Source organism: Ovis canadensis, chromosome X (genome assembly GCF_042477335.2).
Source record: "Ovis canadensis isolate MfBH-ARS-UI-01 breed Bighorn chromosome X, ARS-UI_OviCan_v2, whole genome shotgun sequence".
NCBI lineage: Eukaryota > Metazoa > Chordata > Mammalia > Artiodactyla > Bovidae > Ovis > Ovis canadensis.
This window is the reverse complement of record NC_091727.1, coordinates 138,796,689-138,823,668: the sequence shown is the minus strand read 5'-3', so window position 1 is coordinate 138,823,668 and position 26,980 is coordinate 138,796,689.

The window sequence follows — 26,980 nt, the reverse complement described above, 5'->3', positions numbered from 1 at the left end:
AGATTTTTCTCTTACAAATAAATGAGCTTAATTATTTCTATAATGGAAGGATTAAAGTTCCCACGAGCAGTTTTCTTTCTGTTTAAAAATCATTGTAGGTGTAATACAATGCAAGCAGTTCATGACCAAGGCAGCTGCCTGTTGAAGCATCAGATTGAAAACTGGAAGAAAGAAATAGGTAAAAAAGGTAAGGTTTTTTTTTTTTCTTTTTCTTTTTTTAATGTGCTATTATTGGCTGCTAAACATTCAGGTCAGGACCAGGGAGAATAAATTAGTGGGATAAAGCCATCATAACACAATAGTTGATGTGCATGCAGCCTTTTTTTGTTGATGCAGTTTCCACTGCACCAGTTCAAGGCATGTCTAAATAGGTTATGTAACAGTTGCCCAGAGAATTTCATTTTATTGCAGTTACAGCACTTTAGATATTCTTTGCGTGCATGCCATTTTTACTTGCTATGTGAGGAAAGCTAAGCTAATCTTTTAAAGTTTGGAATATTGCTAAGTTATACAACTGTTGCTTTTTAAAAATTCTGAAGTTTTATTTTTCTGGAATGGTTCACCTACTCTGAATACTTAATCCTCTAGAGCAGGGTCACTTGATTTAGGCTTCTAAGGGTATACTTTCTGGAGGCTGGTCTGTGATCCCGAGATGCAACTGTGTACCTTCACAAATACATCATCATTCGGGTATAGTTTTGGCTTCTGCACTCTAGAAGAGTAGTTACCATGTTGAGAAGTTGATCGGAAATGATTTCAATTCATTCATTAGGGGTTTGACATTAAGCATTCACAGAATTCCTGCCCTTACTAAGATCCAACGAAATTTTCTTACTACATTCTTCCTTCTCTCATTTGTTTCAGTTCAGTTCATTTGCTCAGTCATGTCCGATTTTTGCGACGCCATGGACCACAGCATGCCAGGCCTCCCTGTCCATCAGCAACTCCCAGAGTTTACTCAAATTCATGTCCATCGAGTCGGTGATGCCATCCAACCATTTCATCCCCTGTTGTCCCCTTCTACTCCTGCCCTCAATCTTTCCCAGCATCAGGGTCCTTTCAAATGAGTCAGCTATTCTCATGAGGTGGCCAAAGTATTGGAGCTTCAGCTTCGACATCAATCCTTCCAATGAATACTCAGGACTGATCTCCTTTAGGCTGGACCTTCTTGCAGTCCAAGGGACTCTCAGGAATCTTCTCCAGCACCACAGTTCAAAAGCATCAATTCTTCGGCACTCAGCTTTCTTTATAGTCAACTCTCATATCTATACATGACTACTGGAAAAACCATAGCCTTGACTAGACAGATCTTTGTTGGCAAAGTAATAGGGGCTAAATATTGGGAGACTGGATGCTCTGCTTGTAGAAGAAAAACAAATAATAACATTTGAATAACTTGGCTTATCATGTTTCTTGGGGTCTTGAAAAGGAGGAACCATAATTTACATGTTTTTCTTTTCTTTTTTTTTTTTTTTTGCAAGTTTCTGTCTTCCTTTGTTAATTTGTGAGAGCAGATAGGCTTCTATAATTTTGACTGTGACCAAAAGGCAAAACAGAACATTCTGAAGTTTTATTTTCACACATTTTCAACTTGCCTCTCTTATGTTGATGGTACTTTCCTCTGGGTAGTAATACAAGATTGAGGAATTTAACTGAGTAATGTATGCACACAATCCAAATAAAGCTTTGGCTCTTTCGGACTAGTGTTTAGGGTAATCTTAACTTGGTGTCACATCCAAAGAAGAATAACTCTGACTCAAAGAATGTTTAAGCATGTGGAGATTTTCTTTTCAACAGGTTCACAAAATATAAAGCAAAACATTCTAAAATTTTCTTTCTATCTGTCTACATACCAGTTACTCAAAAATCTCTCCTCAGTATCTGGCCCTACTCTCTGATCCCAAGCTCAATCCACACTCACTTATTTTTCTCTTTACACCCATTCCTATTCTTGCTTCCTCCTCTGGCCTTGTTTATTTTAACTCTTCCTTGAGAAATGCTTTTCTAACTCATTCTTTGCCTTTTTTTAAAAATTGAAATATAGTTGATTGATAATATTGTTATGTTCAGGAATACAGCAAAATTATTTAGTTATACATGTATACCTATTTTTTCATTATAGGTTATCACAAGATATTGAATATATTTCCCTGTTGCAATTCAGTAGGACCTTGTTGTTTATCTGTTTTATACATAGTAGTGTGTACCTGTTAATCCCTAACTCCTAGTTTATCCCTCCTCCTCTGTTCCCCTTTGGTAACCATAAGATTGATTTCTATGTTTGTGGGTCTGTTTCTGTTTCGTAAATAAGCTCATTTGTACTATTTTTAAAGATTCTCCAAAAAAGTGATATCATATATTTGTCTTTGTCTGTCTTACTTTATAGACTTTTACCTTTTTAAATTAGGAAATATTTCAAATGTGTAGAAAAGCAAGAGAATAATTTAACAAACACTCATGTATATAACATTGAGATTAAACATACTCAAATCTCTGGAGTGTTTTATATAAAGTGGGGACTACTTGCTCCTTGAATGTTCTAGAAAATAAATTTTGTACAACCTCCTGAACCTCACATGTGGTATACATGTGTGTTTCGGTGTGTGTATATAGTTTTTTTTTTCTGCTGCTTTTATTTTATTTATTTTTAATATAAATTTATTTAGTTTAATTGGAGGTTAATTACTTTAAAATATTGTATTAGTTTTGCCATACATCAACATGAATCTGCCACAAGTATACATATCCTGAACTCCTCTCCCTCCTCCTTCCCCGTACCATCCCTCTGGGTCATCCCAATGCACCAGCCCCAAGCATCCAGTATCATGCATCGAACCTGGACTGGCTATTTGTTTCATATATGATATTATACATGTTTCAATGCCATTCTCCCACATCATCCCACCCTTTCCCTCTCCCACAGAGTCCAAAAGACTGTTCTATACATCTGTGTCTCTTCTGCTGTCTCGCATACAGGGTTATCATTACCATCTTTCTAAATTCCATATATATGTGTTAGTATACTTTATTGGTGTTTTTCTTTCTGGCTTACTTCACTCTGTATAATAGGCTCCAGATTCATCTACCTCATTAGAACTAATTCAAATGTATTCTTTTTAATGGCTGAGTAATACTCCATTGTGTATATGTACCACAGCTTTCTTATCCATTCATCTGCTGATGGACATCTAGGTTGCTTCCATGTGCTGGCTATTATAAACAGTGCTGTGATGAACATTGGGGTACATGTGTCTCTTTCAATTCTGGTTTCCTCGGTGTGTGCCCAGCAGTGGGATTGCTGGGTCATAAGGTAGTTCTATTTCCAGCTTTTTAATGAATCTCCACACTTTTCTCCATAGTGGCTGTACTAGTTTGCATTCCCACCAACAGTGCAAGAGGGTTCCCTTTTCTCCACACCCTCTCCAGCATTTATTGCTTGTAGACTTTTGGATCACAGCCATTCGGACTGGCGTGAAATGGTACCTCATTGTGGTTTTGATTTGCATTTCTCTGATAATGAGTGATGTTGAGCATCTTTTCATGTGTTTGTTAGCCATCTGTATGTCTTCTTTGGAGAAAAACCTATTTAGTTCTTTGGCCCATTTTTTGATTGGGTCGTTTATTTTTCTAGAATTGAGCTGCAGGAGTTGCTTGTATATTTTTGAGATTAATTCCTTGTCAGTTGCTTCATTTGCTATTATTTTCTCCCATTTTGAAGGCTGTCTTTTCACCTTGTTTATAGTTTCCTTTGTTGTGCCCAGGCTTTTCATTTTAATTAGATCCCATTTGTTTCTTTTTGCTTTTATTTCCAATATTCTGGGAGGTGGGTCATAGAGGATATGGTACTTGCACAAAGACAGAAATATAGATCAATGGAACAAAATAGAAAGCCCAGAGATAAATCCATGCACCTATGGACACCTTATCTTTGACAAAGGAGGCAAGAAAATACAATGGATTAAAGACAATCTCTTTAACAAGTGGTGCTGGGAAAACTGGTCAACCACTTGTAAAAGACTGAAACTAGAACACTTTCTAACATCATACACAAAAATAAACTCAAAATGGATTAAAGATCTAAACATAAGACCAGAAACTATAAAATTCCTAGAGGAGACCATAGGCAAAACACTCTCTGACATACATCACAGCAGGATCCTCTATGTATATAGATTTTAAAACACTGATTCAGTTTGCTTTTACCATTTATAGGTTTATTCAAGTTTTCTATTTCTATGGTGAGTCAGTTTGCTAAGTTATATTTTGGGTACATTATATTAATATAATTTATTAGGGAAAGTTCCATTTTAGTTTCCAAATTCCTTGGAATGCATTTTTCAAAATTTTGCTTATAATTTTTTTTCCTCAACCCAGATAGGTTCTCTTTCAGTCTTCCCCAAAGAGTACAAAATGTAGAACACAGAGTTTGGGGACTCTTCTTGTGCCAAGGAGCTCTAAGACAAGATGTCCTGTGTGAAGTGTTGCAACTTGGGAATTTGTTTTTAATAAAACTCCTAAAGAGGTACAAATGTTAACATTTTCAGTAATCATGTATGAATTTGGTTCACTGGGGTTTTTCAATGCTGGATTTCTTTTAAGTATTAATTATTTAAACTAGAAGACCCTATATTTATGTCTTACTTCTTATAATGAAATAATTACACTGGACCATGCATTAAGGCAGAAAATACATTAATTTTCCTTTAGATGGTAACAGAATGAAAGATCACATCTTCCAAAAAGTCTCACTCCAGAAGGATTCATCCTTGGAATGCTGCATTCTCTATTTAATGAGAATATAATATGTGGGTGGATGAACAATTGTATAATTTTCAGCTTTGATTTCCCAATGGAAAGAATATCAAATAATACAATAATTTAAAACAAAAAATCTTATTAAATCTTAGGAAGTATACTATAATTCTACTTCATGTTCTTATATATGTAAAGAAAGGAAGAAAGTGAAGTCACTCAGTCGTGTCTGACTCTTTGTGATTCCATGGACTGTAGCCTACCAGTTTCCTCCATCCATGGAATTTTCCAGGCAAGAATACTGGAGCGGGTTGCCATTTCCTTCTCCAGGAGATCTTCCTGACCCAGGGACTGAACCCTGGTCTCCCACATTGTAGGCAGATGCCTTACTGTCTGAGCCACCAGAAGCGACATTTATTCTTTAAAAAAAAAAAATTACCTTTGGTTTCTGTTTCAATGCACAAATCCATGGGCCTTACCAAGGTGAGAGGTCTCTCCAGAGACCACAGAAAACCCAGTTTGAGCTCTTGGATACTCAATAAATAACACTCGTAATGTTGTAAGGTGTCACAGCCAGTAGCCAGGTACTATATGGACGTTTTAAAGGCTTACTAGGAACAGTAGGACACAGGGTAGCAGAATAATTGCTGCCATGTTAGCAAATATTTTTTAGCACCTGTGGCCGGTCACTGTGCCCTCTATTGACAATACTTCATGTAATCTTCACAATAGCCCTTTAAGGTTGTAATTCCTATTATCTTTGCTTTACCACTGCAGAAGTTAGGCTCAGAGTAGTGAGATAATTTTCCCAAAGGTACAGTGCTAATAATCTGGCAGTGCCAGGCCTTCTCTTACTCTAAAATCCATATAAATAACCAATGTACTGTATTTGCCCTCCTGACTAGGGAAGAAGCAGAAGTATGGAACCTAAGTAGGTATGATTAAAGTCAAGGTGAATTCTGTGTCCCTGAATAATATTTATGGTCAAAGACTTTTCTAATTACTTAAATTGTAAAATAACCTGTCTAAATTGTAAGATGAAATTGATGCCACTATATACTGAGGCTCATCTTATTGCTAAAATATTTAATTGGCACGTGAATTATACGTTGAAATAAATGTTCTGCTTAATGATGTGCAAATCCCTTGCTGGGGCCCCTGATGTCTGTGTATTTTTTCTCAATTACAGCTTCTTGAATGTTTCTCTACTTGACCACCATCTTCAGTGATGTCCATTGAATCCCAAAGAGACCTGTGAGATTTGAAGACTGACACAAAGGAGCGAATAAAGAGGGAGAGGTTGGAAGGGAGAGAGTGGTGTGACTGATTCAAGGGGATGAATATACTATTACATAATATTTATTCTCTTGAATCCTTCTCCAATGCAGGAAATCCTGGTTTGATTCCTGGGTTGGGAAGTGCTGGAGAAAGGATAGGCTACCCACTCCAGTATTCTTGGGCTTCCCTTGTGGCTCAGCTGGTAAAGAATCCACCTGCAATGCAAGAGACCTGGATTCGATCCCTGGGTTGGGAAGATCCCCTGGAGCAGGGACTGGCTACCCACTCCAGTATTCTGCCCTGGAGAATTCCATGGGCTGTATAGTCCACAGGGGCGCAAAGAGTCGGATACGACTTTCACTTTGACTTTTCTATAGAACACAAGGGCAATTTTGTGTTCTATACATTATATTATAATTACAACCAAAGGGAAGTAGTGATGTAGAAAACAGCAAGTTCTTTGAAATCAGGTGATGATGATAATAATAGTAATAGCAGGAGCTCTCATTTACTGCCATGTGTCAGGTGCCCCTCTGAGCATTTTACACCTCTTAGAGGTTTCCCCCACTATTAAAAAGTAGAGTATGTCTATGAAACCTTTCATAAGCCAAAAGGGCATGAAGTGAAGAACATTGCCTTAAGACTCATCTTGCTAGGCCCTGAGCAGACATTTCTCCAAAAAAGACATAGAGATAGGCAATAAAACATGAAAAGATGCTCAATGTCTCTCATAAGAGAAATACAAATCAAAGCTACAATGAGGTATCACGTCACACCAATCAGAATGGTCATCATCAAAAGATATACAAACAGTAAATGCTGGAGAGAACGTGGAGAAAAGGGAACCCTCCTGCACTGTTGGTGGGAAGGTAAATTGATATAGCCACTGTGGAGAACAGTATGGAGATTCTTTAAAACAACTAGGAATAAAACTACCATATGACCCAGCAATCCCACTACTGGGCATTACCCTGAGAAAACCACAATTCAAAAGTGATACTGATGAACCTATTAATATTTGTAGGGAAGGAATGGAGATGCAGACATATAGAATGGACTTGTGGTCACAGCAGGGAAAGGAGAGGGTAGGATGCATTGAGAAAGCAGCATTGACATATATACAATACCATATGTAAAATAGATAGCTAGCGGGAAGTTGCTGTATAATACAGGGAGCTTAGCCTGGTACTCTGTAACAACCTAGATGGGTGGGATGGGTGGGATGGGGGGAGGCTCAAGAGGAAGGTGATATATGTATATTTTTGGCTGATTCTCGATGTTGCATGGCAGAAACTAACACAACATTGTAAAGCAGTTTTCCTCCAATTAAAAAAATAAACATCTTGCTAACGAAGGCACAAAATGAATCAATAGAAAACACAAAGTGCTCATAGACACAACTCAAAGCTATGGTGTCTTGATGCTGAGATAAGAGTGTAATTCCCAGGGAAGTAGCTTGGTGGGACCACTCCACCACCTTGGGGTCCACGCTGCCTCTGTAACAGCCCACTGAAACAAACCTTGAAAGCTATTTTAGCTTTTTGCCCTCTTTTTTTTTTAAATCAATATCTTCTATGAATTTCTTTTGGTTAGTAAAAACAGGTGCTAGTGTAGGTCTTTCATCAAAATGGCATAATACAAACTTTAAAGAAGTGGGGCAGATCTGTAATTCTATTAATATCAATTATCATCTAGTATTTCAATTAATCCTTCATCAACCCAGTGAACCATGTACTACCATTATTTCTATTTTATAGATGTGGACACTGAGGCATAGAGTGGTTAGGCAATTTCCCAAGGTCATGCAGAAACCAGCTGAATTAAGTTTCTATTCCAGCTGGTCAGACTCTGGAAGGTGTGAGCTCAACTAAATCTGGATTCAACTCTGATCTCTGCCATGTAGAAGCTGTGTGATGTCAAGCACATTCTTTTTCTGAGCCTTATTCTCTACATATGGAAAAATGGAGGGCTATGGTGTGGATTGCCTTATGCGACACACAGAAAGGCACCTAACAGTTCAGTGAATGGCCAACAATAAAGAATCAATAAATATTTGCTTTTCCTCCTCCTTCCTAGTTGCTGCTCTGGACCAAGTTACCTCAAATTGTGATCAAGAGAATATCTTTATCAGAATAACCTAGGGTGCTTATTAAAAATGCAATGACAGTGTTCCTTATGCTCAAGGATATTCAGTTCAGGGCTGGAGGCTTTGGTATAGTTAACTAAGCAAAGTAAAATTTTAATGCCATTTTCTAGCAGTGGCAATAAAAAGAAATTACTAAGTACCCTTTGCATTCTGAACAGATGTAGATTTCTGGCTATCTGAATCAACAGTATCACAAACATGTCAAGCAAACATAGAAATCTTCATCATCATTCAATCACCTTACAGATATGATAATAAGATTAGCAATAATATTAGTAATATAGGAGCCAACTCTCTTCATTGCATCCCCCATGCTATCTAGCCATCCTCATGCAGGCTAGTGAATGTAGGCACCTAAGAAGCTGCAAGAGCTTTGGAAGGCACATGTATACACGTGCCTGACATGCAGAGAAAAGATGAAGCAAGGTACAAGCATTGCCTTGGGGTACACAGAGACCCTTCTGAAATGAACAGGAGGTCAGAGGAGAATTACCTTTGTACAATTATCCTCCCTTATCAGTGGGGATTATGTTCCAAGACCCCAAAGGTATGCATGAAATTGCAGGTAGCCAAACTCTATATAATCTACGTTTTTTCCTATACAAATGCCTATGAGAGTATAATTTTATAAATTAATCACAGTAAGATAATAAAATCAATTAATAAAAGAACAATTTAAAATATATACTGTAACACAAGTTATGTGAATGTGGTCTTTTTCTCAATATATCTTATTTTACTGTACTCACCATTCTTTTACAAGCTTTCCTGATGGCTTCAGAGGTAAACAATCTACCTGCCAAAGCAGGAGACTGGAGTTTGATCCCTGGGTCGGGAATATCCCCTAGAGAAGGAAATGAAAACTCACTCCAGTATCTCGCCTGGAAAATCCCATGGACAGAGGAGTCTGACGGGTCCTGGCATGTCAGAGTCAGACTTGACTAAGTGGCTGAACTACTACATGCACCCTTCGTTTTGTGATGATGTGAGATGATAAAACACCTGTGCAATGAGACGAAATGAGGTGAATGACATAAGCATTGTGATATACCATCAGGGTACTACTCACTTTCTGTTGATGTCAGATCTCTAGTGATCCTGGGTCATCAAACCACGATGATTGGGGATCCCATGTGGGTCAGAACAGGACAGTTCAAGATTTTATCACACTGTTCAGAATAGCGTGTGTTTTAAAAGTTATAAATTATTACTGGAATCTTCCATTTAATAATTTTTGGACAATGGTAGACTGCAGATAACTAAAACCTTGGAAAGTGAAGCCACAGGTAAAGAGGAGACTATGATATAGAGCTAATGAACTTTATGTGGGAGGGAGTGTGCGACCAGAGGTAAGAGACAATTCTTCTCGAGTTAACCTTTGAACAGTCTCCCTTTCCTGCATAAATCTCCCTTGGGTTTATAGACACTCTATGTCCAAAATTCAAGGTGAGGGAAGAAAAGTCATTTGGGATATATTTTTGCCAATATTTGATACCTAAAGGTAGACAGTGCCTCAACTCAATCATTATTCAAATATTTATTGATTGCCTACCAGGGGTTATACAAGATGCTAGATGTATAATGCTGAACAAAGATTCATGGAATTTATTATCTAGTAGAGAACACAAAAAATAACCAAACAGACCAAAAAAAAAAAAAAAAAGCATCCCCAATAGTCATATTATGCAGTTCCTAGACTTTGTTGTGTCACAATTACCTGGGACTTTGGTACAAATATGACTCAGGCCCTATCCTACTTCAAGGAGCCTGTATTTCTGTGTTCTTTATTAGTTTTTCAGGTGATTATGTTCCATACCAAAGTTTGAGAACCACTCATCTGGTTTGAATAAGTTTGAGAGAATAGTCAAGGTATAAAAGAGGTTCAAGTGTTCTATAAGTCAGTGCTTCTCAAAATTTCCTGTGCATTCAATACCTAGGGATCTTGTGAAAAATCAAGTTCTGACTCATTCAAGAAGTTTGGAAGAGATGCCCTAGAGTCTGCATTTCAAACAAGCTTGTAGGTGATGGATGCTACTCTGCTTCTGGCCTGAGGATCTGGCCTTAAGTTGCAAAGCTGTAGTCTACTGTGTGCATTCCAAAACTTTTCTATTTTTACACCAGACTTTGATCATTTTCATTCCTCTCAGGCTCCTTTTATCAACATGTGAGAATAGGAATCAGAATAGTCTGAAGGTGCTAATTAAATATGCAAATAGCCCCAAGTGATTTCCATGCACACTAAAGTCGGAAAACCACTGCCTTCAGAAAAACAGTGACTGCAAATCATTCACATGTGTGAAGCAAGCTGGGCTTCCTCAATTTACTATAGATCAGTGGTTCACCAACCTGGCAACACATTAAAATCACCTTGGGAGAGGTAAAAACTACCAATGCTCTGGTCCTATCCTACACCAATTAAATCAAAATCTCTGGTGGTGGGCCCCAGGCATCTGTATTTAGAAAGCTCCCTAGGTAATTCTAATGTACAGACAGGGTTGAGAACCACTCTTACAATTCAAATTGCCTTATTATTTAAACTTAGGGATACGGTTGATCTAAGTAGAAATTGTGCAGTTAATAGAGTTTGTCTTTATCATTTCTCCTTTCTGGGCCCTTGTCATAACCAATCTTCCTTCTCAGGGCACAAATTACCCTGGTGTTCTTATTGCAGTGACTTACTGACCTCATCTGTCCCTTGGCCTGGCTTGCTCCTGTCATCAGAAGCAAAGTCTCTGCCCCATCCACTATTTTGTCCTTTTCTGCTAGTGAGTAGAAACAGGTTAATCAGGAAAAGCAATCCTAGGTCATATGCAGATTAATGTGCATTCCCACTTTGGTATCACAGTCCCTTAACCTAGTTTAAACAGACTTTAAGGTTCTCCTAAAGTTGGGGATTTCAAGCATGACTGTTTAAAATAATATATCTGAGCCTCAGATGAGCAGTCAGCCACCTATTCCAATAGCCTTTAGCCCTGGCCTTGCTAAAGGAAGGAGTCTTGTGGTTGAGTTGATTATAAAAGGCAGAAACCAACACAATTCTGTAAAGCAATTATCCTTCAGTTAAAAAATGAAGAACTTCTAAAAGGCATTTTTTCCGTATTAATAAATACTGTTTAAGATATTGTGAATTTTTTTTTAAAGAGGAAAATGCTAAGTGTGCCTAGGAAATCATTTTGACAGCAGTTTCTTTTGTTCTGAAAAAGGAATTTAGCGATTTTTTAAGTATGTGTTTTTCTAAGCAGGAGGAGGTGGGAAAGTCTTTGATCAGGGCCTTGTAATTAGGGAAGCAGAGAGAAAAACAAAGGATGCACACATATGAGAAATTGACTACTTCCAGAAGGAAACTGTTACATCAACATCAATTAATATTTATTGAGCACCTACTGGGTACATAACACTCTGCTAGCAACTTGAAAAATGACACGGAATACATACCTATAAAACATAATTACCAGGGACTATTTTTGGCTATTTGCTTAAATTCATTATAGCAAGGACAAGCAACCAGGGCTGCTTCTAATTTGGTCTCATTAATAAAACTGATTCCTGAGGAGACTTGCTGAGAAGGGTAGAAAATAAACCACATTGAAATATGACTTTCTATTATTCTGATAATTACACTATGTACACACAGGTGGGGCCAAACACTAATTTCAAGTATGTAATTCTTTAATTTCAGTCATCAACTCATTCCCAGAGGAAATATGGGATCCAGCACACAGCTTGGGATTTCCTTCACTTATCATTTGTGGACTTCTTGAATGCTATTAATTTTGTCCTATGCACTTAGGTTAATAATGCAGCTGTGTATATATATAACTGAGATATTCGGAGAAAGAAATCAGTTTCATTATGCAACTCACACACACGAAGCATTTTCAGTTTCTTATGCGTGTGGATGACACATTATACATTGATACCACTTTTGGTTTGAAAATGGAGACACAGGGCTTACTGTGTGACATAGTGACTTGAAAATGTTACCCAATATACTTTTATTTGCACTGAAGACTCTGTTCTATACCCATGTGAAAAATGCCAGGATGCCTTGACTGAAAGATTCATGCCTACAAAAGACTAAAGCAATATGAAAGTTTCCTTCCTGACCACTACTTCTCCTAGAATAGCAATATTGTCCATGTTACTTTAAATTTCAGAGAATTTGATATTTGACATAAATTCTCATGCTAATCAATTCAGTCGACCATTTTTTAGTATTTTGACTGAGGATGCTTTAATTATTATTTGGAGTAGAAATCCATTTTGCAAATATTTATTTTTTATATTTATAATATATACATTTTACACCACTAGAAAGTATTCAAAGTGCTTACCTTGTCACTTAGGAAAAATAGACTGAGGAAAACAATGCATGTTCCTCACACTCTAAAATGTATGTATCCTGCTGTATACCAGGCCTTGAAAATGATGCATTTGAACAGCCTGGAGAGGCATAGTCCCTATATTGTGGATCATATTTTCAATTTTTATTAAAATTATGATTTGCCCTGGGCCTGTGAGGGTATACTTATCTGCCTGGCTTGATTATATTCTCTCTGAAGGTGGTTCAAGGTGAGAAACTTTCCATAGATGAGGAAGTAACTCGGAAATTTTTGCTAGGAAGTTGGTGAATAATACTTGCTGTTCATTCTCAAATTTTACTCTATTTTTAAATCAAATAGTGTGGTGCTAGTACAGATTGGAAATGGTGTGCCTCCTCCTGGTAGCTGCTAGACAGCTGGTATTGTCAAGAAGGAGGAAAGGATGGAAGTTTGGATAAACAGGACAAGGAAGGAAGGAAGGAAAAAGAGAAGAAAGACACATCCATGTATATTATGGGATACATATCCTGAATATGAGAACATGCCTATCAAGTTCACTGACTCCCAGTTTTCAAAGAGATGATCTGGTCGGAAAGGGGTACATGTACTCAAGTTTCAGGAAAATGTTTACCCATTTCTAGTTCAGCCATCTCAGCTTTGATCTTAAAAGAAACAATTGGTGAAACAAACTCTGGAACAATGATAACAAATAGCTATCAAGTGTTTCCACACATGGAGCAAGAAGATGCACTGTCTTTGTCCTGGATCATCTTTTTAAGGGTATGTGTATGGCAAAGAGCCTTGTTATATAAATAGTGTCTCTTGCTGGAATAAAAGGAAGATTTGCTTCTGTACATATGCTAAAAATAATGTCTGCCTCCAGGGAAAACATCAACATATTCACTGACTATTATTAACTATTTAGGTTAAGTTTGAAGTTCCCCTTCTATAATATAACCCACTGCCTATGCAGATTGTCACCTGGCCCTCTTCATATGGATTTTGGGAACTGGGACTCAGAGAACATATATGAATGCTGATACTCTGAGTATTGCTATCACTATGAATAATAAACTATCTGTGGTCTTTGACCCTGGAGTCTCATGTCTTATACTCGGCTAACTTGTTAGCATGTAAGTAGGATAAAATCTCAAACCCTTCACAGTTCTCGGCAAATGTCAGATCTAAAAGGGATATATGTAGTCCAATCCTCTCTATTTTATAAATTAGAGAATTTAGACTCAGAATTGAATTTACCTGTCCATGGTCAAAGAGATGACTGACAAGAGAACTTGAACTAAAGGTAATTAAAGCATGTCCAAAAGGCAAACAACTGTAACTCTGAATTTGTCGATCATCACATTTTTGACTTAACAGTGCTCCTTCCAGATCTTTTTAGATTTCTCCCATAATATTTGTGTGCCCCTTCCCATGTGCTTTTGTTTCCAACTACCGTAGTCTTCAGATCAAAGGAATATGGAGGTCAGCATCTCAGGTGGCAATAATTCTGACATGTAACACTTTAGAGTTTGTCTGTGGGATGCAGCCAGGACCTATGATTCCCAGGGCTTTTGCCAAGATTATATCATTTTGGCTTCCATTATCTGTCCTGTTTCCCTCAGTCTCTGACAATTTCTCCTGGGAGAACTTCCTTAATGAATCACTTGACCACAAATCTTCGTTTCCAGGTCAGCTTCCGGAACCTGACTCAAGATGGTAATCTAATGTATGCTTAAAGTAAATTAGGCAATACCCTAAGCTTTGAGAGAAGAATATTTGTGTTTATCTCTTCTCACCTGGAAAATCTGCTAAGTAGAATTGGGCCTTCGGTAATCATAACTGATGCCTGCCCTATGGTGACTCTACACTCAACATATTTTTGAAGAAGCATGAGGTTCAATGACTGCTACTACCATTGGAGTAAGGGAGGAAGTATGATGGACTGACTAAAGGTGGTGAGACAGCATAAGCTCAATTCACAAATATAGCTGTCATTTAAAAATTATGATGAACCTACTCTCTGTAAGGCACTGGCAGATATGTAGAAATAAATGACACAGTCCCTTCCTTGAGGCAAAATAGGTTTAAAAAACTAAGGCAGGAGAAAGGCTTTCACAACATGAAGAAGGATGTTCCCAGAGCCTAAGAAGTAGAAAAACGGAAACAACAGAACATATTTTGAAAATAGAGCTTATTTGTCTATTTATTTATTAATTCCCCCCAAATCACTAAATAAATGCTCATGATACACAAGGTACCAGGTACTATGCTGGTTACTGAGTCAGTGGTGTTCTAGTGACTATTTAGCAACCAGCTTAGAAACAAGCCTGCTTTGCTGTGTCAGAGAAGGCAATGGCACCCCACTCCAGTACTCTTGCCTGGAAAATCCCATGGGCAGAGGAGCCTGGGGGGCTGCAGTCCATGGGGTCACTAGGAGTCGAACACGACTGAGAAAATTCATTTTCACTTTTCACTTTCATGCATTGGAGAAGGAAATAGCAATCCACTCTAGTATTCTTGCCCAAAGAATCCCAGGGACGGGGGAGCCTGGTGGGCTGCCATCTATGGGGTTGCACAGAGTTGGACACGACTGAAGCGATGCAGCAGCAGCAGCAGCAGCAGCAGCAGCAGCAGCAACAGCTTTGTTGTGTATGCCAATTTCTGTGGTGGAAATGTTCCCACTGTGGCTGATTTCAAGCTACCAAAGGGATATCAATTGGCTCACAAAATTCCTGAAAATGTAACAGCGGGCTCTTGTGAGCCAGTACAAGACAGCTCCAACACACCACTGCTGGAGGATCTGTCCATGAATACCACGGAAATGTCTGTCTTTCCATGGCTACTGACACACAGCATGAGCAAATAGAGCATGCCTGGGAAAGGAGTTAGAGAAAGCTGCCCCTAAAAGGATCCCCTAACCCAGTCTTAAAGATGAGGGTACAGGAAAGTTTTCCCAAAGAACTAACATTTACTTGGAGACCAGCACATCAGAAAGAGTTCATTAAGTGAAGGAAGGCCAGGAGATGAGACCGGATGGCTTTTTTTAAGGGACTGAAAAGAGTGGGAGCAGGAGGGAAAATAGCAAGAGGCAAGGCTGGAGATTTAGGGAGGGAGACATTATGACCAGCCTCCTTGGAATGGATAAGCAGTTTGGACTTTAGTCTAAGGCACCATCTCCTCCAGTAAGTCTGCAACATGCCAGTAGGTGTATGGAAACAAAACAAAACCCATGCTTAAGAATGTTTTGGAAATACTGGTCATCCTCCTTGTAGGATTTCTCAGAGCCTTTGGTCTATTGATACAGAGCTTGGCGCTCCCAGGGTGAGGTAGAGTACACACCATCTCCTGGAATGAATTGACTGTGAAACACCTCCCACTGACTTTAGAATTATACTGCTGGAGTAGGGTGCTAAGCAGTTTGTCTTCACAAAACACACTTTGGAAAGTGTTCTTCCAAGAAAAATGGGAAGGCATTGTAAAACCCTGTAGTTTTGTTTTCTTTTTACTAACTAGTGATTTCTTTCAAATCATGTTTTTCTATTACCCTATTGCTTGCACCCCTCCCCAGCTGGCTTTTCATCCAAAATGTAAAAAAAAAAAAAAAAAGACCTAGGAAAACATATAAATACATCATAATAGTAAAAAAAAAAAAAAAAAAAGAACTTTTGCAGAGATATTACCCTAGTACTATATTTGGTAGATTTCATTATTTTACTGTCTGACTTAATGTTTCTTTTTAAAATTTCTATTATTTTTGAAAAGTAGAGAGAGTAAAACCTGGATCTCCCCCAACTTTTAGGCCTCATTTTCTTAAAAAGGAAACAATGACAAATGAATCCATTTATCTCTAGAAGATCATAGACTTCCACATCTGAAGTGGAAATTGAAGCTCAGATGATCACGTATTGTTTATCTACTTTATAGCAACTTCATTCTATATAAAGAATGATGGATGGGGCAAGAGTTGAAATAGAGGAAGAGAAGAAAAAGGGGGGAAGAGGGAAAAAAGACCATTTAGCGACCTATCAGAGCTTGATGAAGCCTGATATAATTAACAAACTTGTGATATCTCTAGCAATTGTAATTTCAATTATTTGCTAGCTCAAGGCAAGTTTCACTGCTCTAAGTTAGGAAATCATGTAAATAGCCTAATTAATATAATTTGCCTTATGCTCTACTAAGAAAACAAAAACAAATATGTCATTTTTTAGAATAAATAGCATGGTATAGACTAAATATTATAAATATTCAGTCAGTTTGCAGAACAAATATTGCATATTATGGATCCTTTGCAGCAATTCTATGAAGTTCAGCATGATTCAATGAAATTATGATGATTGTTTGAGTTTTACAACTACATTACAATAAAAAGAAAGCACTTCTTTGCATGGATAAGAGGAAGATCCTTGACGAAATAACATGGTAGAATTTATAATGCTATGGGCCTGAGGAGACAAAGATTTCATTCTTTTTCTTGCCAGTTTTCTAATCTCAAGAAAACCCTAAAGTTAAAATAAATCTTTTGAAAATTCCACATGCCACTGGTGGAGAGAAATAATAAATAACTCTTTGCCATTTCATCATGTAGAATTGAGAGATAAAGCTGTTTGTAAAACCCTAAAAGACTTACAAATCATTTCAACATGTTGTCATATGTTCATGTCAGTGAGAATTTAATCACCCCATGTGAAAATGCATATTGTAATGTGTGACTGTGTGACTTTATGTCAAACTCTGTCTCACCCCCTTATATTTCATTACCTGCTTTCTGTCCTGCTGTCAAGAATTTACCTCTCAAGGGTGTGGAGAAAAGGGAACACTCTTGCACTGTTGATGGTAATGTAAATTGATACAGCCACTATGGCAGATGGTATGGAGATTCCTTACAAAAACTGGGAGTAAAACCACCATATGACCCAGCAATCCCATTCCTAGGCATATACCCTGAGGAAACAAAAATTGAAAAAAACACATGTATCCCATTTTTCATTGCAACACTGTTTACAATAGCTAGCACATGGAAGCAACCTAGATGTCCATCAACAGTTGAATGGATAAAGAAGTTGTGGTACATATACACAGTGGAATATTACTCAGCCATAAAAAAGGACAACCTTTGAGTCAGTTCTAAGGAGGAGGATGAACCTAGAATCTATTATACGAGTGAAGTAAGAGAAAGATAAATATCATATTCTAATGCATATATATGGAATCTAGAAAAATAGTACTGAAGAATTTACTTACCAGGCAGCAATGGAGAAACAGACATAGAGAATAGACTTGTGGACATGGGGAGAGGGGAGGAGAGGGTGAGATGTTTGGAAAGATTAACATGGAAACTTACTTTTCCATATGTAAAATAGATAGCCAAAGGGGAATTTGCTGTATGGCTAAGAAAGTCAAACAGGGGCTCTGTATAAATCTACAGTGGTGGGATGGGGAGGGAGATGAGAAGGAAGTTCAAAAGGGAGGGGATCTATATATCCCTATGGCTGATTCAGGATGAGGTTTGACAGAAAACAACAAAATTCTGTGAAGCAATTTATCCTTCAATAAAAAAGTCAATTAAAAATCAATTAAAAAATAATTAACCTCTCAAGAGAAACTTAAGACTACTATGATGAAGAAGGGAGAGAGAAGGAAAGACAATTGAATTTATTAACAAGTATTTATGGAAGTTCTATATCTCTACCACTATGCTAAACACTGTAAAGTAGGCAAAGGCAATGTTTTAATGCCAGATGTGACTCCCCTGCCTTGAAGAATTTTACTATGTATTTGGAGCATCAAAGTTGCAATTTGCAAATCAATTACAGATGAGCTAAGTGCTATATGTTCAATATTATCCTGAAAGACCAAGAAATGTGAATTCCACTAAACTGGTGGTGGTTTAGTTGCTAAAGTGAAAGAAAGTGAAAGTTACTCAGTTGTGTCCAACTCTTTGCAAACCCATGGACTATATAGTCCATGGAATTCTCCAATTCAGAATACTGGAGTGCGTAGCCTTTCCCTTCTCCAGGGGATCTTCCTGACCCAGGAATCGAACCAGGGTTTCCTGCATTGCAGGTGGATTCTTTATCAACTGAGCTATCAGGAAACCCATTTAGTTGTGTCCAACTTTTTGTGATCCCATGGACTGTAACCTGCCAGGCTCCTCTGTCCATGGGATTTCCCAGGCAAGAAAACTGGAGTGGATTGTCATTTCCTTCTACATGGGATCTTCCCCACCCAGAGATTGAACCCAGGTCTCCTGCATTGCAGGCATTTTTTTTTTTTTTTTTTTTTTTTTTACCAACTGAGCCATCAGGGAAACCCAGTAAGCTGGAGTGGTAGCAAAAGACTTCAGGTACCACCTAGACATGGAATATTGAGGGATGTTCCAGATGTGGAATGGTTAAGGAAGGAAGGGCATCCCAACCAGAGGAGGAGTTTAGTGTAAGGAAAACCACAGAGATACACCTGTGTGGGGGAGAAAAAGGATAAAACTGATCATAGAAGTTACCATACACACGAGAGAGGTTATTGATAGTTCAGCAAGTCCAGAAAAGAGGCAGAGAAATAATAAGGTAGAAAACAGGGAGGATCCTGGGCCAGAAGGTGACAGACTTTAAACTGCTTTTAAAAGAAACAGGGAAAATAATAGATGAAACAGTTTCAAAATTAGGATAGATTATAGCCCAGAAGAGAACAGTGTCAAAGTGAAGAAGGGTAATCTAGTAAGATGTAAATAATCTAGAAAGATGTAAATGAACAAATATATGAAAAATTTAAATTAACTATAGATGAAATTGATTAAAGTATTATGAATCCAAGTGTAAAAATGTGAAAATATAGATGAAATAGATATATTTGTAGAAAACATAAACTCCCAAAATTGCCACAAGAAAATAAATTTTTCATGGACATAAAAGCACTCTCCATAAAACAATTGATAAACTGGAGGTCATATTTAAAAAAATAATAATTACTGTAAAATCCCAAAGATGGTATGGGAAGGGAGGAGGGAGGGGGGTTCAGGATGGGGAACACGTGTATACCTATGGCAGATTCATGTTGATGTATGGCAAAACCAATACAATATTGTAAAGTAATTAACCTCCAATTAAAATAAATAAATTTATATTTAAAAAAGAAGAAGATGAAAGGACAGTTACAGATTGGGAGAAAATATTTACAAGCCATTTATCTGACAGAAGAGTAATATATCTATAGTATCAATATATAAGTAACAGTCTTCCCTTGCTGCTCAGTCAGTGGTAAAGAATCCGCCTGTCAAGCAGGAGACTCAGGTTTGACCCCTGGGTTGGAAAGAGACCCTGGAGATGGAAATGGCTACCCACTCCAGTATTCTTACCTGGAAATCCCCTGGACAGAAGATCCTGGTGGGCTACAGTCCATGGGGGTCTCAAAAAGAGCAAGACATGACGTAATGACTAAACAATAACATATAAGTCACACTTACAATCAAAGGAAAAAGAAAACAATCTAATTATAAAATGGGCAAAAGACACGAAGAGACAGTTCACCAAAGAAAATATATGGATGCCAAATAAATACATTAAAAGATGTTCAACATCACTAACAGGAATATAAAATGAAAACCATGATAAGATATTACTACACATCTATATGAACAGTTAAAATAAAACAATATTGATCATTCTAAATTCTGACAAGTATGTAAAGAAACTAAATATGTCATACATTGCTGGTGGGACAGCAAAATGATACAGCTGCTTGGATAATAGTCTGGTGGCTCCTTAAAATGTTAACTCAGAAATTTTAACCATATGATCTGGAAGTTCCACTCTTAGGAAATTTAACACGTATAACCACACAAAATTGAGTACAAAAAAATTCACATAAACTTTTATTAGCAATAGTTAATAATCATAAAAACTGCAAATATCCTTCAACAGGTAAGTGATTAAACAAACTGGCATGTATCTATTTTATGGAAAATATTCAGCAATAAAAAAGAAGAAACCAATGATACATGGAACTTCCATGTATCTTCTCTGTGTTATTTGTGGTTGTTCAGTTGCTGTGTCTGACTCTTTGTGACTCCATGGACTGCAGCACACCAGGCTTCCCTGTCCTCCACTATCTCTCAGAGTTTGCTCAAACTCATGTCTGTTGAGTTAATGATGCCATCCAACCATCGTGTCCTCTGTCGCCCCCTTTTCCTTCTGCCTTCAATCTTTCCCAGCATCAGGGTCTTTTCCAATGAGTCGGCTCTTCATGTCAGATGCCAAAAATATTAGAGCTTCAGCTTCAGCATCAGTTCTTCCAACAAATATTCAGGGTTGATTTGCTTTAGGATTAACTAATTTGATCTCCTTGCAATCCATTGGACTCTCAAGAGTCTTCTCCTGCACCACAGTTTGAAAGCATCAATTCTTCAGCACTCAACCTCCAGCTCTCAGATCAATATGTGACTAATGGAAACAACCATAGCTTTTTTGGCAAAGTGTTGTCTCTGCTCTTTAATACACTGTCTAGGTTTGTCATAGCTTTCCTTCCAAGGAGCAAGAGTCTTTTAATTTTATGGCTGCATTCACTGTCTGCAGTGATTTTGGAGCCCTAGAAAATCTATCTGTCACTGTTTCCATTGCTTCCCCATCTATTTGCTATGAAATGATGGGACTGGGTGTCATCATCTCAGGTTTTTTGAATGTTGAGTTTTATGCCAACTTTTTTCACTCTCCTCTTTCACTCTCATCAAGAGGCTATTTAGTTCCTCTTTACTTTCTGCCTGGATGTCTATTACATTCTAGTTATTCAAGCTGTTGTTGTACAGTTGTTTGTAGTCATCTCTCATACTCATTTTAATTCTTGTAGAAACAGAGGTCATATCCCCATTTTCATTTTTTAGTTTAGTAATTTAAATCTTCTCTTTTTGTCTTAGTCATCTTCTTAAAGATTTGCCAATTTTATTGATCTTTTTTTTTTAAAAGCCAAAAGGTTTTTTTTATTTTCTCCATGTTTTTCTCTCCTCTATTTCATTTGTATCTCCTTTTATTTTCACTGTTTCTTTTCTTCTGCTAGCTTTGTGTTAAATTTATTCTTATTTTTCCAGTTGAGTAAGATGTAAAGTTAGGTTGTTGATTTGAGATCTTTTTTTTTAAATGTATTTATAGAATTAAATTCCTCCTTTGGCACTGCTTTTGCTTTATCCCATAAGTTTTGGTATGTTGTACTTTCATTTTCATTTGTCTCTTAAGTATTTTCTAAATTCCATTGTGTTTTCTTCTTTGACCTGTTAGTTATTTTGAAGTGTGATGTTTAAGGTCCACTATTTATGAAGTTTACAATTTTCTTTGTTAGTGATTTCTAGTTTCATTTCCTGTTGTGTTTGGAGAAGATATTTTTATGATCTCTATCTTTGTAATTCTGCTGAGACAATTTGTGAACCAACATATAGTCAATCCTAGAGAATAATCCATGTACACTTGAAAAATGTTGGTCGTTAGAGTGCTCTGTACATCTGTTAGATATAGTTGGTTTATTATGTTGTTGAAGCCCTTTACTTTCTTATCTTCTTTCTGGTTGTTCTATTATTGAGAATAGGATATGGAAGTCAAACTGCCAGCTTTTCTTTATATATTTTAATGGTCTGTTATTAGTGCATAAATGTTTATAATTGTTATATTGAACCTTTTATAATACTAATTATATATATATATATGGCTATTCTTTGTGAATTGCAACTTTTTTTTTTGCTTTAAAGTCTATTTTGTTTGATATTAGATAATCAATGCTGCTTTCTTTGGTTACTATTTGCATGGAATATCTTTTTTCATACTCTTACTTTCATTTATTTTTGTCTTTGGACCTAAAGTGAGTCCCTTGTAGATAGTATATCATTGGTTTCTTTTTTGGGTTTTCTGTCTCTTTATTGATATTTCTATTTTCTTAAGACATCATTTTCTTGACTTTCTCCATGCCTTCCTTTGGTTCTCTGAGCTTTTTAAAAACCATTTAAAATACTTTTTCTAGTATGTCCATAATCTGCTCTTTCTTTAAGACAGTTTCTATTGATTTACCTTTTATTTGTTGTGAATGGGCCATAGATTTTTGTTTCTTAGCTCAGTTAGTTAAGAATCCACCTGCAATGCAGAAGACCTGGTTCAATTCCTGGGTCAGGAAGATCCGCTGGAGAAGGGCTAGGCTATCCAGTCCAGTATTCTTGGGCTTCCCTTGTGGCTCAGCTGGTAAAGAACTTGTCTGTAATGCAGAAGACCTGGGTTTGATCCCTAGGTTGGGAAGATCCCCTGGAGAAGGGAAAGGCTACCCACCCCAGAATTCTGGCCTGGACTGTATAGTCCATGGAGTCACAAAGAGTCACAACTGAGTGACTTTCATTTCACTGTGATTTTTGCTGAGGACTGTACATTTGTATCTAATGAAGTGATAACTCTTGGAAATTAGATTCACTATCAGGGTTTTCTTTTTTGATTGCTGTAGATTTTCTTTGTACTAAAGATCAGCCAGAGATGGAAACTTAAGAATTTCTCTAGTGCTTTCTGATTCTGCATCTTTCCCTTGGTATATGCAGTGACTTTCTAGTTTCCTCTGTGTGTGAAGTTGCTGTTGAATGCCCTATTATTTAATGTTTGGCCATCAAGGGGAGAAAAAGAAAACAATTAAGGGGAAAAGAAAGTGTTGGCTCTTTAAATTCCTTAGAAGTCACTTCAGCTGGAGGAGTAGGGACTTGCAACATTGAGTAGTATGAAAAAATGACTGTTTACCTGTGTCTGCACCTCTATTATCTGTCAACATCAATGATCAGAACACAGATCCCAAATACTTGAAGGACAGGGTCCATATTGTCCAGACTGTTTCCCACAGGCTGTGTGAGAGTTGTTCTAGGGAGACGCACAGCTGCTTTCCACAAGGCTGCAGGTGGGGGTGGGTAGTGGCTGCTGTGCTAAGAATTGAAATTGACTAAAATTAACCGTAATGAACCATGCAAACCTTCTCTTGAAAGTTGGACCCTTCAATAGACTCCAGAGTTCCAAAATAGCCTCATGAGGCAGATTCCAGAGTTCCAAAATAGTTACACCAGACAGATTTCTTCCAGTGTAATTGTTATCTAGATGGGGAGACAGATTCTGGTGCTTCCTATTCTGCCATCTTCCCAGAATCCCTCCAATTCATTAAATTCTATTTTAGTCTCTTGGTAGTTTCTCTAAATCTGTCTTTCTCTTTCAAAAATGTTTTGTCTATGTATACCTCCCTAGTCATTGACCTTTTGTGCATCATTTCACTTATAGACTTTAAGATAGCTAGGAAAGTATCATAAATATAGTATCTTCTGAGTTACTGGTATTCAATAAAGAAATACTTACGGTAGATAACCATCCTAACAGAGAAAATTATAACCAAGCATGTCTTGCTTCAGGTAAATTCTGACCACATAATTTTTTATCACAAAGGACGATGCCAGAAACAGGAAGAAATAGATTGACTCTCATATCATATGTAGAATTTATTTCACTGGCAATGAGGAAAACAGAATGAGTTAAAATCTGGGGTACAGGTGGCACATTTTCTTCTTTACTGCCTGTGTCTGTCATCTCTACACAAAGAGTAAAACCTCATTAACCCAACTCCATTAGTTTGGAATCTGCAATAATCTCCACTTGACCAAACTAAATGTATGTCTTTACTATGGACATATACATAGTCTGCTCCATAAACAGATAAATGAGAAGATTAAAAGGATTCTTACTTTTGCTGAATCTTTTGTGTACAGTGAATGTCCTAATCACAAATGATTTTCTACTCACTAAAGTCATTATAGAATTCTGTTAAGACTTGAAGCCAAATTCTCTCTACTTCTTGACTGAGGTAATTAAACTGCTTTTATTTTCACATTTTATTTAACTCAGCTTGGGCTTTCCCTCCAAAGAACTGATGAATTAGTCTGTCCAGACCTATTTGAATGAATTTGACTATCTGGACATGTGTGCATACACTATCCCATATGGCCAAATGATAAACTCATTTGTCAGGGTTTCGCCAGAAAATATATTTTTTTTCCCTCGCCAATAGTGTTTCAAAGGATAAAAATCTTTTTTATGCTGCTACTTTCACAATGGAGGGCTGTTTCTATACATGAGGTTTTAAACACATTTTATTTATCACAGGCTATGAATGAACTCTGTACTATAGGACTCCCTAATGAGTTGGTTACCCTAGTCTGGGTCTGGTGGGCCAGGGCAGCATGGTCTGCTGGTCTGTAATAGAAAGTCAAACAGGTCACCTCATAGCCATCAAACACATGTAGAGCTGCCTTACTGGTTTATATTCCTATGTCTTTTAGAATATAAAATAATTTCTTACTTTATAAAACAGTGTTATTTCTTATAAAATCATTTAATTTACATATAAAGGCTATACTTAGTAAACATATATAGACCAAAATTGCAACAAAATTCTGAAACCATACACTACCTTTTCAGAATGCACTTTCTTTCTTCCTCTCTCTTGAAAAGCTTCATTGCTTTTAGGACAGAAGATATTACTTCAGAACTCAAGATTTAAAGCATTTCTTTGGCCCATAATGAGAGTAATAAAGCTTTTATTGTTAAAAAAAAAAGACTGCAAATAAATTTAGCAATAATTTCAACAACTCAGAAGTGGTTCAATCTCTACAGTTAGAAATATGAGTCTCATGATGTTTAGGTGCTGTCAACAATTTCCACTATTCTTTTCACTGATCCCTATACAGCAGTGATGTTTAGCTGCAATTATATTAGATAAAGATTCATTAAAGATAATTATGTAACCAATTATCCCTTAAGTTAAGTAAGTAAACACAAAAGTGAGAAGGAGAGATTGGAAAACAATTTCTCTCTTTTTCTGAAGTTTAGGAAAAATGCTAACTGTATTGAGGTTGAAACCAGGGTTTTGTATGAGAAAAAAATGGAAAATCAGAGTAGGCAGGTCCTTCTGAATAAGGCAATGTTCATGTAGATGAGTGGTGACCAAAGATTGTAAGGCCTAAAAGCCTGTAGCTGTCTGCTATGGATGTAAGAGCAGTTCTCAGAATTGGAGGAAAGAGACTATAAAGTTATCTGATAGAACTAGAGTTTAACTAGAGTTTCTCCTGCTCATATGCACTGTTCAATAATTTTCTTACTGAAAGTTGAATGTTACCAGGAGGAACTCGAATTTTTCCAAATCTAACCTTTTTTGTTTTGATTTCTTATGGAAATGCTTAATGCTTTCTGATATAAGAAAGATGGAAGAATATCCCCTAAAAATAAAAATAAAATCTTTTTGTTTGGCTTAAAATTGAGCCAAATTAACTGTTCTTCCATGAAGGATTTTTAAACATCCTGATTTTATATTTGAAGCTTGATTTTCTTTGTTGTTTTATTTTAAGGTAGTTTCAATAAATTTCAGAACATTATTTTACTTAAGAACTTTCCTGTCTCAGAATAGAGGGGAAAAAAATCAAGTTTAAGGGACCAAATTTGAATTTCCAATATGGTCTGAAAATATGAGAAGGCTTATGTCGATGATTTACCGTTACTTACATTAAACCCTCAGGTAACTGAGGGTGAGAGAAGTTAAGTAAATGTTCCAATATTACAGGGATGGAAGGTGTGGAGATAGCTTCAGATGAGTGCAGAATTTATTAGAGCTCGCATTTTGTAAATTTTTGAAATAACACTGCAGGCAGTATTATGACTGAACATTTATATTCCATGGTTAATCAATTCTACTTGATTCTTCACAAACTCCTTCCAAGCTACACACTCCTCTCTATTCTCGAAGCTAACTTCTATCTTGCTGCTGCTGCTAAGTCGCTTCAGTCGAGTCCGACTCTGTGCGACCCCACAGATGGCAGCCCACCAGGCTCCCCCATCCCTGGGATTCTCCAGGCAAGAACACTGGAGTGGGTTGCCATTTCCTTCTCCAATGCATGAAAGTGAAAAGTGAAAGTGAAGTCGCTCAGTCGTGTCTGACTCCTAGTGACCCCATGGACTGCAATCTACCAGGCTCCTCTGTCCATGGGATTTTCCAGGCAAGAGTACTGGAGTTGGGTGCCATTGTCTTCTCCGGCTAACATCCCTCAGTTCAGTTTAGTTCAGTCGCTCAGTCGTGTCTGACTCTTTGCGACCCCATGAATCACAGCACACCAGGCCTCCCTGTCCCTTACCATCTCCTGGAGTTCACTCAAACCCACGTCGATTGAGTCGGTGATGCCATCCAGCCATCTCATCCTCCCTCATCCCCTTTTCCTCCCGCCCCTAATTATTACAGTTCTAGCACGTGTTCTGTCTTCTAGTCTCTCTCTCTCTTTCAGATTTATAGTCTACGTCTATTGGGAAATGAAAACAATCTGTCTCAAACTTTATTTTCATGATCCCAACCTCTTACTCAGTTTCCTCATTTTACTAGTAACTCAGTTTACTAGTTTCATATAAAGAGTATGTCCATATATCCCAGTTTCCCAGGACAATCATGA